Source organism: Vanessa atalanta, chromosome 8, assembly GCF_905147765.1.
Source record: "Vanessa atalanta chromosome 8, ilVanAtal1.2, whole genome shotgun sequence".
Lineage (NCBI taxonomy): Eukaryota > Metazoa > Arthropoda > Insecta > Lepidoptera > Nymphalidae > Vanessa > Vanessa atalanta.
In genome coordinates, this window is record NC_061878.1 from 6963423 (window position 1) to 6976061 (window position 12639).

Below are 12639 nucleotides of genomic sequence, written 5' to 3' on the forward strand. Positions count from 1 at the left end.
GCAATGAAATTTGAAAGAGTTTCAATTGAGCTACGGTAATTAGCGTTATATCATATTATATATAAGTACTATTATAAATTTGGAATGTATTCCAATCGTGATTAAATTGGAACTGTGGCTAAGTAAATTGTATACGTGCTTGGAGCCGTGCCGAATGGGTCGTCGAAGGATACCGCCATCCCTCGGCGCAGGAGATTTATAATAGTAAATCTTGATTCACTGCTGCCAAAGCGCGAAATGTAAGACGTACTACTAAACCTAATTAATTCCATTCAAAAAGTGGACTTCATAGCTTCTGGTTTTCAAAGTTATCTAGAACAATGGCATCAAATGCTAAAGAAGCATTGATTCTATGCAATCTTGAGATTTTTTGGTTCTGTAGTGCTGTTCTGTAAGAATTCACTTCGTATACAAGTCGTGAAATTGCAAAAACAGACTTGGACTATTTTGATGTATATCCTTTAAGTATTATAATGAGTTATATTAGTCAATGTCGAATCTCACTTTTTGACATTTCACGATTTTGTGTTCTGCGACGACTTTCGAATTTATTCTACTGTTCTCGCAAGTGAACTTATAAAAATAAAAATATTGTATGGTATGGTTTTCATTCGTACACAAACAATAACATATCTATCTCGATTACTATGGCCATTAGATTTTAGTATCTGTAGATACTGTGTTGCAAATATCAGGTGAAACAAATTTCCTTTAAGCCGTGATTGTATTTTCGATAAGGTAGTTAAATCAAGTATCATCATTGATTTTAATGAATGACGGTTATAATAAGCATCAAAATACAGCAATTAACTTTTTAACTCAATTAACTGTTTTATATAATTGAGCTTAGATATCTAGATAGATAGTACTTATCTTAAATTGATTACCCAATATCATTTGAAATAGTACGAAGAAAAGTTAAATTACCATCCCGTAAATGTTCAACTCTTGGGCAAAGGATTGGAGCTTACATACCACACATCTCTAGTACAATTGTTAATAGAATTCTACCATTAGTGTAGTTAAAAATATGGTTGAAATCCATCCGACACATGCTATGTACTCACGATGTATCCTTCGTAATAATCATGATTCAAACACGAGTCGTATTAAGGTCCGCGTGTTTTACGTGCCTTCAGACCTAAAGACCTAATTATATACAAATAATATACCTACACAAAAAGCCCTTGGTTCGGTCTACTATGTTGCCAGTTCCGGTTTTTATTTCACAAGTTATGAAATGTTATTGTTTTATCTTACCTTGTAACTCTTAAATACAATTACAACAATAGGTCGCTGTTACCAAATATCAAACGGCAAGTATCAACTAATTACATAACTAATCGACCGAATATTTAATGCAACCTTGATCTATAATAGTGTTATTATTGGTTTTGTCTAAGGTCTGAGATGGCTCGTTCGTTATAGTACTTGAATATTAAGCGATGATCGCAGCTTCGAACTCAAACACCAAAGAATTTTCATGAGCTTAATTTGTATTTATTCATCTCGTGTTCGGCGTTGAAGTTAAACATCGTGAGGGAAGCTGAAAGTATCAGATACAATCCTGTCAAAAGTATATCCACCAAATTGCATTGAAACGTCATGAAATAGGCTTCAAAAACCTTCTCCAAAGGAGGTTTAGGCCCAGCAGTGGGACATTTACAAACTGTTCCTTAACTTTATTTTTACTTTACATTAAGTTTGTACTTTTTTTTAATCTAAACTTTTTATTACAATAAACTCTTAACAGAAAATAACATGTTAAGCCTTGTTATGGTGATGTATGAACTTACCAACTGAACAAATAGCACAAAATGCTCAACTTTGCCTTTAAGAAAACTTCTCGCAAGAATTGTTTATGCGACTTCTAGTTTCGTACCAAAGCAAGCGTCATGGAAGGAAGTATACTTGTTAATTGGAAACTCTTGAACTATTTTATATAAATTATGCAAACATATCTATGTACTTAATGTTTGCATTCAATTACATGGAAAACTCACTATTTTGTAGACGCAAACTTTTTTCATATGACAAAGACGTCATAACATTTTTTACATTGTACCAGACCTTTTTAATTGCTGACATTATTACCTACCTACCGTCGTTGTCGTTAAAACGAATCATATCATTCATTATTTAATATATAAGTTATCAGCAAGTAATGTAAAAATGTAATGAGTCTATAATACTTTCAGCTTGTAATGATAAATAAATAAATAAATATTGGACATCACAAACATTACTCTGACCCCAATATAAGTAGCTATAGTACTTGCGTTATGGAAAATCAGAAGTAACCACAAACACGCAGACCCAAGACAACATAGAAAACTAATGAACTTTTTCTATAACGACTTGGCTGAGAATCGAGCCCGGGATCTCGGAGTGGCGTACCCATGAAAACCGGTGTACACACTACTCGACCACGGAGGGCATCAAATAATATTTATATAAATTACAAATAAGATTTTTTGTTTTATCAATTAGTTAATAGTAGTAGTTTTAGTACCTTTAAACTGGTTTAAATTCAGTTGCAAGGTTTGTTAGCGTGGGTAAAGTTATAAAAAAAGCCGTAATTCCGGGCTGTGTTATGTTCTACTCAGTAATTATTGTGAATGTTTGTCCTTGTCATAATGTACAATTGTACATGTACATACTTATATACTTTATTATAAAGAACAACAACGCGTGAAATCGCTTAAAATTATGTCTATTATCGTGAAATACTGTTATATCTCTGATGTTAAAAGTTGGTGTACATCTTAATCTTGAATGTATTTAGTTTAATGAATTCTAAATATGAAAAATAAAAACGTTTTGTAAGAGGAAAACAAATTTCCTACCACTTCAGATTCTACATTTTATTCCTGAAGCGCGAAGCTTCGGCCAAGACGTTTTCTCTTTATTGCGAGACGTTCCATCAAGATTATTTTCTTTTCAAGATGTGCTCGACGCCATCGCCTCAATGGACGCTATCGATTCCAAGGACAAGACAGTTCAAGACAAGAGTCCCTGAAATCGTTGGATATATTACAATAATTTACCAAAAGAAAAATAATTAAAAATAATCAGCGCAAAAACTTAGATTCTTTTTCAGATATTTTTTTTGTTCTTTGTAATAAGTAATGTTAGTTTAGATTTATACTCAGTTTGTAAAAGACTTCGAGTATCTAGTACTTTACTTAATTTAATTAGAACTACGGAAGTATTGAATTACTATTAATTGCTAAATATAATTTAGTAAAGAAGCATAGATAAGGTTAACAATCTGTGTATGAGCCATAAACAATGGAAACTTTACAAGTTTGAATGTATTGTAGAAGCGATTTTGTCAACAGGAAAATGGCGGACCCCGCTGTCGCTTTCGGATATTTATGACCACGAGTCGACAAATTTTCGCATCCTTTTATTTTCAGCGCCGGACTAACTGAGCGTAAAGGTACATAAATTCGAAGAATAAACAAACGGCGCCACGAAATGAACGCTGCGAAATTTACCTGAAAATTGAAAGTCTATAAAATATATTTTGATTTAAAACATTGTTTTAACCTAGATTTTCAGTTATTTATTGACAAGCTCTGAATCGTTTTGTTTTTACGTTTTATATTTTTTAATAATAATAACAATATATGTATTTAAATTTTATTAAAATTTTATCCTAAATCAGCTCTATGTACTTTCGATAAGTAAGCTACTTGAAAAAAAAGTTACAATATATTAAATATAATAAATTACCAGGCATACGAAAATATAATGACATTTTATTTTCTTGAAAATGTCGGTAAAGATTTCGCTCAGTCTGCAATCCGGCCCCCGTGTTCACTGACGCAGAGGTGTGTCGTAGGTCTCGGAGCGCACCATTAGGCGACGAATTGCTAGCGACTTTGAGACCCGCATTATATAAGTATATGCCCCTGCCCGTCATCAAGCAAAATGTTTTTATGTGTAAAATACGCTTTGACATTTTCCCCTTTAAAGAGCTGAGATAAATTGGCGTACATATGTATGTAATAACTTAAAATTAACTGCGTTAAATGTTTTAGACTTAATCAATTTCAAGAACAGGCTGTTACACAAACAAACTTGTTGATGTTATTTACCGTTGAGGAGTTCTCTCGCCTGGAGTCAATACTAGGTATATAATTAAGTCATGTTTACCTTGAAAATGCAAGTCATTGGAAACAAACCAGTATGTACAATTTCAATTCCGTAAAAATAATTTATAATTATAATTTTGGTTCTAATTTCGCTTGGGAGATTTGAGCTAAACAAACAAACAAATATTGTAAGTTAAATAAAAGCTTATAAAAAATATTTACAGTTTAATGTAAAGTAGTATTTTTAAATCAAGATAATCTTTAGCCGAAAAGGGCAAAGCGTGCTATGTAAATGCGTTGAGCGACATACAAATTACTTTTGCATGACGGAGTCAATATGAAAACAATCACACAGTTGACTGGTCATTGATAACTTAGCCTGCGGTCCAATTCCCAGATTAGTCCTATAACTTTTCGGCATTGTTTATAATAAATTCAAATATTGTATATTTATTTGAAAAACACCACAGTAAGCAACCAGCCTTTAAATATCTCACTGCTGAGCTAAATCTTCTTCTATTTTTTTATTTTTTTTATGTTATACGGAGGTGGCAAACGAGCAGGAGGCTCACCTGATGGAAAGTGATTACTACCGTTCATGGACATCTGCAACACCGGAGAGAGAGACTAGCTGCAGCGTTGCCGGCCTTTGAAGACAAGGTTAGGAGCACATGTATCACAATTTTTAATAACACTTAAGAGTGCACGAGATAAATTATAAAAGCAAATTAGAAACATGACATTCATCCATGCTTGCCCGAACATCTGAATCTTAATAATTCTAAACGCTGGGTCAATTCGCCTCTTAACGTATTTAACACAACAGTACAGATATTTTAAAATTAAAACGGACTCTAAGAGTAGTTGTAAGTAATTAGATTATTCGTTGCCGTTCTCGACTATCTACTACAGTTAGTTGCTCACCTTATTTAGGTACCTATGTCTGTACAAGGACCAATTACTGCACCCTCACAGATTTCAACTGACGGTTCTCTTTCGTTACGTTACTGGGAGCTAATGACTTGTAACTGACGATCGACGTTATATACCTGTGACTTTTAAATACATATGTATATAGTTTTATATGATCTTATATCTTAATTCACTCTAAGACTATGTATTGAGTTTGTTTAAACCTTTGAATAGAAAAGTCCGATTTTAATAAAACAGTTTGTCAAGCTGCGATGGCCCAGTGAATCGAATACGTAAACCTTAATCAAATATCGGATTCAAACCTAAGCAAACACCGCTTAATTCAGATGGTTAATTTATGTTTATAATTCATTTCGATGCGATGAAGGAAAATTTTAGCTCAAATTTAGTACATTGTCTTTCTACTCCTTTACTTTAAAGCTAGTGAGTTTTGTGTCTATATAGGTAAGCTATGTCGAGATGGCTATACAACTTCTCGCTACGACACCGAGGAATAATAAACATCTGTAGTAATAAACATCAAGCAATCTGGCAAACTGTACTGGTACTTAGTTAATAAGATGCACTTGGCTTTGCACACATCGGGTATGTGAAATAGGTATACATAATGTATATTTAATTCGGTTCGGTCGGCCCCCGAAGCTCAACTAATAGATAAGATTGACAAATAAAGGTTGAGTTAGTTAAAACACAAATATTGCAATGGAATCAACTGAAATCCATAACTGTATTTATGCATTGTGTGTGTGAGTGTGTTAGTGTGTGTGTGCATAAAAAACATAAACATACATAAGCAGCCCGTAAATGTCCCACTGCTGGGATAAAGGCCTCCTCTCCCTTTGAGGAGAAGGTTTGGAGCATATTCCACCACGCTGCTCCAATGCGGGTTGGCGGAATACACATGTGGCTGAATTTCGTTGAAATTAGACACATGCAGGTTTCCTCACGATGTTTTCCTTCACCGCCGAGCACGAGATGAATTATAAACACAAATTAAGCACATGAAATTTCAGTGGTGCCTGCCTGGGTTTGAACCCGAAATCATCGGTTAAGATGCACGCGTTCTAACCACTGGGCCATCTCGGCTCGTGTGTGTGTGCGTGTGTGTATAATCTTTACTAAAATATAATTTCTTTATTATTATTATTGATTACTAAAATATATTTCTTGGTGATAGAGTTTTATGCAAGCCCACCTGATTTTGCCAAACAACAATACTTAGTATTGTTGTGTTCCAATTTGAACAGTAAGCCAGTGTAACTACTGATACATCTTAGTTATACAAGGGAAGGCATTATAAGGGCTGTCAAGATGTCTATGAAGACCGTTGACTACTTACCATCAGGTGGCCCATTTCTTAATCTGACTAACTATTTTACACAAAGAGACCGCTGCTAATTTAAGTCTTTAATAAATTTAGCAGCTAACAACTGTACCGAGTTTCGACCCTGATGAACGGGCTCTTTTTGATATGAAATGTAAATTGAAATATATTTTTATCCAATTCTGTTCTTTTAAGTGTAAGTATTTAAATACGATTTCAACCAATAAGTCACTACAATCGTTACAAAATTTATTTAGTTAAAAACATACATAACACGAAATAAATTCTCACATATTCAAAAACATTCCATTTATACTTAAAGTTCGACATGTACCCGTTTGCAAAAGCAAAGTTCTAAGTACAAGATTAATACTTACTATCTAGTCTCCGTTGCGGACGTGCGAACACGAAAGTTAGAAAATCACACTAAGGAAACAATAAAATTCACGGTTCAACGCTTTTTCGATAAAGATTTGTCCACATTCACTTGAAACTTGGAATAATATTCTTGAGTATTCCTCACCTATAACCTAACCTTAAGAAAATATGCGTTTACTCGCCAATAGAACGCTAGCGAGCTGATTACAAATTCAAGCTAAAATTATTTATTAAATATATAAGCTTTACACCCACTTTTAATAGGCACATTAAAAACTATCACAGGTTTGGAAAATAAATAACCCTGACCTAAAGAACTGATGATAGAAACTTCTTGTAATTACTTACAATTTTCAATATAAAAATGAAATAGCCACGAAGCGATAGTTTCATTTCCTAAATTTCGCTTGCTTACTAATTTTATTAAAACTTTTACTGATTTTTACTTAATATAAAAATAATCACTAAAAATTATGTAATTATTTGTAATGGCGAACTCAGGACTCAGAGAGACTTATCCTTGGTTATGCAATTCTTAAAAAATAATTATTCTACGAAACAATAAATTGTGGTATTCTGGGTTACGAAGTATGAGTGTACACGTTTTATTAAAAATTAAAAATTAAAGATTTTAAAGCACTTTTGTTGTACATATTATGTTCTTACACATTCATAAGCGATGCCCATGACCCATTTGATTGTGAACTCTATATATTTGTCATATTTCACGTATTAATGTAACAGTCGCTAAATGTCCCATTACGTTGTCACATCCACATAAACATCTAAGTTTTATAGGAGCCATCTTGGATCTTTTAAAATTTAAATTTCGAATATAACGTTTTTTTGTTTTATCACACCTCTTTTTAAAAAGTAAGTTTATCTAATCGCACCCTAAAAACGTAAACGATGAAAACTTACCGATGTCTATAAATCTGATAACAAAGCAAATCCGCAAAGCTGTTCAACTTTGATCATTACCGCATATTATCTTAAAATTACCATTTATTCTTATTATTTAAAGTGTGTCAGTGATTCGTAGTACTTATTAATAAAACGTTACGAAAATTCCACAAAACAAATGAGGAAAATCGTAATAATAAATAAATAATTGTGATGTATAAATATTTCGTGCAAAATAGATCAAGCTAACAAATGTAGACGAAAATAATGATTGAATTGTACCTCTAAAACAGTTTTAAGAAACGTTCGTAGACTATTATCACGTCTATATAGTCAGTGTTAACCGTGAGAACCCGAGGCGACTCGCTAGTTTAAACATACAATACATTGAATTCTTTTTTGGTTTGTCATTTTAGTCTCTAAAAGAGCGAGCTTACGTTCGCATCAAGTTTACAACGTGTCTCTATTTATATTGCGCAGAGCACAATTTCCCTTGGTATTTGAATTCCCATTTTATGTTCCAAAAACCAAATTTCCCGCCACACTCCATTTGTTTGATGCAATACGATGGTTTAATACTTGATTGCACTCGCCCTACATAGATTTATAACGGTCGCGTTATATTAATATAACTGCAAAATATAAATTGTAAAGTAGCTGCTTTTCTCTGTCCGTGTAAAATAATAATGATGTGTGAAGAGTAAAATACACGTTAACAAAAACACTACAGCCTGAGAAAACTAAACAGACTATGAATTACACTTTCGAATTGACGGGAGATTGATTGTTGAATATCGTTGTTACTTTGAGAGGTGCAGAATCTTACACTTAACGATATGGGTAAACGAATACAATGGTTAATACTCTTATCATGGTTACGAAAACTAACTGGTATTATAGAATCTTTGATGGTCAGAAACCACTTATCTTTTTTATCTTTTGATGCGAATGTATAAGATTATCCCGTGTAGATCAGTTCGTAATATAATTACATAGCAACTTTCACTTTTGACTATGAGTGAAAGGGTCCGCTTCTTTATACACAAATATTAAAGCTGGAGCTAGAAATGCGAACGCTATAGCGTCAAATCGGCTATATCAATTCTTTATTTTATAAACGTACCTTGAAAATACAAATCATAAACTTCTAAAAAGAAATGAATATATTATTATAGACTTATTATTTGATGACAGTTCCATATGATCTATCGCTACGTAGAGACAATTATAAATTATAACGAGTCCTCATGTTCCAAAAAGAAACAAAAAAATGTAAATCTATTTAATACATTCACAGACATGGGTCCTTACAGCTTTTTATCTTTACTTGTTTCAATGGTAGTTGATTGCAAAACATTCTGCCAATTGCAGGAATAATAGAGATGATATGAGTAGCAATAGGTACTGCTACACCACACTTTACACACTACACTACTTTGTACCCCTATTTTACCCAATATAAAGAAATGATTACGTTATTGGTATATAACTTTTAAATCATATAAAGGCAAATACTAATACCAATAAACTAACATTATATTTGTACAACCTTTTTGCGATTGGTACAACCCACACATATCATACCCCCATCTCATATTATACATAAATATATATATACATATATATATATAAAAATGGTTATCATTTCTTACATCGCTCATCCCACCTATTTCATAAAAAATATATGTTATTAGACAATGACAAAGATTATGTTGTGTTTAGATATATGTTTGTATTGAGAAATTACGAATGGATTGAATAGCTAAATCACGGAATAGTTGCTAAATAATATTAAATTATATTTGTTAATATGACCAATTATCCGGTTTGTTATTTCTAAAATTCAACTAATGCAAGGGAAGTATCAGATGAGGGTAGGTATATGTTTCGTATAAGTCGAGTTAATGCTTGTTGACTTCCAGGCAGGATATATAACATACATATATCATTGTATTTAACTAACATGACTGTATTTTTGGATGTTCAAAAAGAGTAACTACTGAGTTTCTTGCCAGTTCTACTCGGTAGAATCTACATTCCGAACCGATGGTAGCTTTTCTTAATATAGTTTGTTCAATGACGATTCAAAAGTGCTTGTAAAAGCCTACTTGAATAAAGTATATTTTGATTTTGATTTTTATACCGTATACACAATAGTCTTAGTAGTCACTTAGACTTATTACACAATAGTCCTTTAAAGTGCGACAAGACATGTCATCAACGACGTGACAATATGGTAGTTGTAAATGAAGAATATAAAATGGTCGTGGCGAGCGTGTTATTGAATTGATCAGAGCTACAAAGAACCAATTACGAGGGATGGCACGGACTACAAGGTCAATTGACAGTCCACTCGCCAGAGTGACTCATCCAGGATTTGGGATGTAAAATAAAATTACGGAAGGGTCTTGTAATTTCATTTTAGGCTAAAAATTTTATTCGTCGCGGATTACATCAATTTAAATTGGAAAAAAGGATTAAGTGCACATTATTTTCAAAGAATCTTCTGACAGTGAAAATTACTACGAAGTATTTCAATATATTATTTACATTTAAATCAATATGTCAATCCCAAACATCATCATCACAAACCGCAAATACCTACTTCTTTACAGAAGTTACGACATATTTGGGACTATATTTATATCACTGTTTATAATTTTATTGATAAATACCTTATTTCGATAAATAATTACTTACTTATAAACTTAAAATATAGGAAAAATAATTATATCAAATATACTTATATTATATATACATATACTAACATGAAATAAATACAGAATATTTTTTGAATACTAACTTACTTTGGTACTTTTACATTTTTATATTGCGGCACTCGGAAAATTATTCCCTATTTTTAATTTTATAGTTTATTTATTTTTCTTCAACAAGAGTAATCAAGTACAAAAGATGAAAAAACAACATTACAATCTACATCATAATTTAATTTATTTAGTACTTATATAAACGTATTAATTGAGTTTGTATGGCACGATCGTAAGTAAATTAATATTTATTTTCAGCAAAAGTCCTTCATATAGAAAGGTTATTTATAATAACCGAAACGTTGTTCTGACACAATGGTTTCATTTGATGAGCATCGTCGGTTATAAGCACGCTCCATTGTCCATTGTGCCGCAAAGAATTCATTCAATTCCGCAAAGTTCGCTACGGATGTCGATACATCAAGCTATTGTTTACAGCGCTACGCGGTCTAGAGCATTATTATTTCATTTTTAGAAATATGTGGTAGATACAATTTATTAGTTTTCACATGCACATATATATGTATACACATATCATGTAAAAACTTATAAAAAATTTTACTTCGCATTATAAATTAATTTAATTAATTATATTGATTTTCAAATTATCTGAATAATTGGATATCTTTCATTAAACATAGAGTACTATACAATTATGTATAAAGTCACAATTAAAATTTATATAAAACCTTTTTCAAGAATGAAAAGAGATACAACAATAATATTTAAAAACTAAACAGTCATACACAAATTGTTAAGGCAAACACACGCCGTACTTCATTGTATCTAGGACTAGTGTTTTTTTCTCTAAGCAGTTAGTATAAGTAAGTATAGTCTTTGACGATAATAAGCCCCGGATCATGGATTAAATACCTACATTATTATTTTACAATTTACAGCCAAAACTTCCATTCGAATGTTAAGACATTCAAATGGAAGTTTTGGCTAAGGCTTTATTTTCACTAAGCACATAAGTCTAATCATAATTGATGAGACTTATATCCTTAATGTAAATAAAACATTGCAAGCGTAAAGTTAATTATCCGTTTAATATTGTAAATATTTTAATAAATTGAAACGTTAATTTCAGAACCAGCCTATTTGCATGCACATATATTATGTGTATATTTTTAAAGCTGCATATTAGCACGTATACATTTTATTGCTTTGTTATTGAAGTTAATGTAACGTTTGTTTATTTTAAACCTACAGCATTTCCAATTATAGGATTAATCACGTAGCTCAGCGCGTTATTGAAATGTATGGTCACGTGTTCGCCCATATGCACATTCAGACATTTATATTTGTTATTATCTTAATATCCAGTAATTAATTTCCTAACGACTTATGAGTAAAAGAAACTGTTCGATATTTTATATGAAGCTCCTATATTATTATAACAAGGAAGTATTGACAACGAATAAAATTTAATTTATTTCGTTATTTTTCTATAATTTAATTAGAATATAAATTTATAATGAAACGAGCTATACAAGTGAATTTAATCCACATTGTGTACGGACATCAAAATTCTATAGAATCACAAAATATCATAATTACGTAATAAAATGTTTTTTTAAAAATATTTATAATAAAATTGAGGTAAACTTAATTTAGAAATACCAAAGAATAATTTACTTAGGTACTCTCTTAATTTATCTCATAATAAATATTTTTATCCTAATTACAATTGGCAACTATTATTAAACGTTCGGTACTATCATTATCGCGTATTAAAAACGCAACAAAAATTATCTATCTCGAATACACATGACCTTAAGTCAAGTAGCAATCAACTGTGGCACTCGATCTCCCGACCATCTAATAACGAATTATACTACTTAACTCTTGACCACAATTAAACGCTCCCATATTTTAATTTTACTTGTCTAATGCACCGTAATTTTAAATTATTTAAATGATTTACCACGAAGAAATCAATCCTCATGAATACACAATTAATTTCAGTTTCCTTCCGATCAATGTATTATATTCAATTATTTTATTATATTAATGTTATGCTGCATTCATTAAATATTAACAGTTTGTTTAAGCATCATATCATTTTATACTGATATATTGATTTAAATTAAGCCAACAATAGAAAATATTATACAACATAATGGGTGGTATTAATATCAGTAAATATATAATGCCAAAATTGCTGCTGATGATAACTTTATAGGAAAATGAAATTTTAATAAAATAGTATAAATCAGCTACAGAATAATAA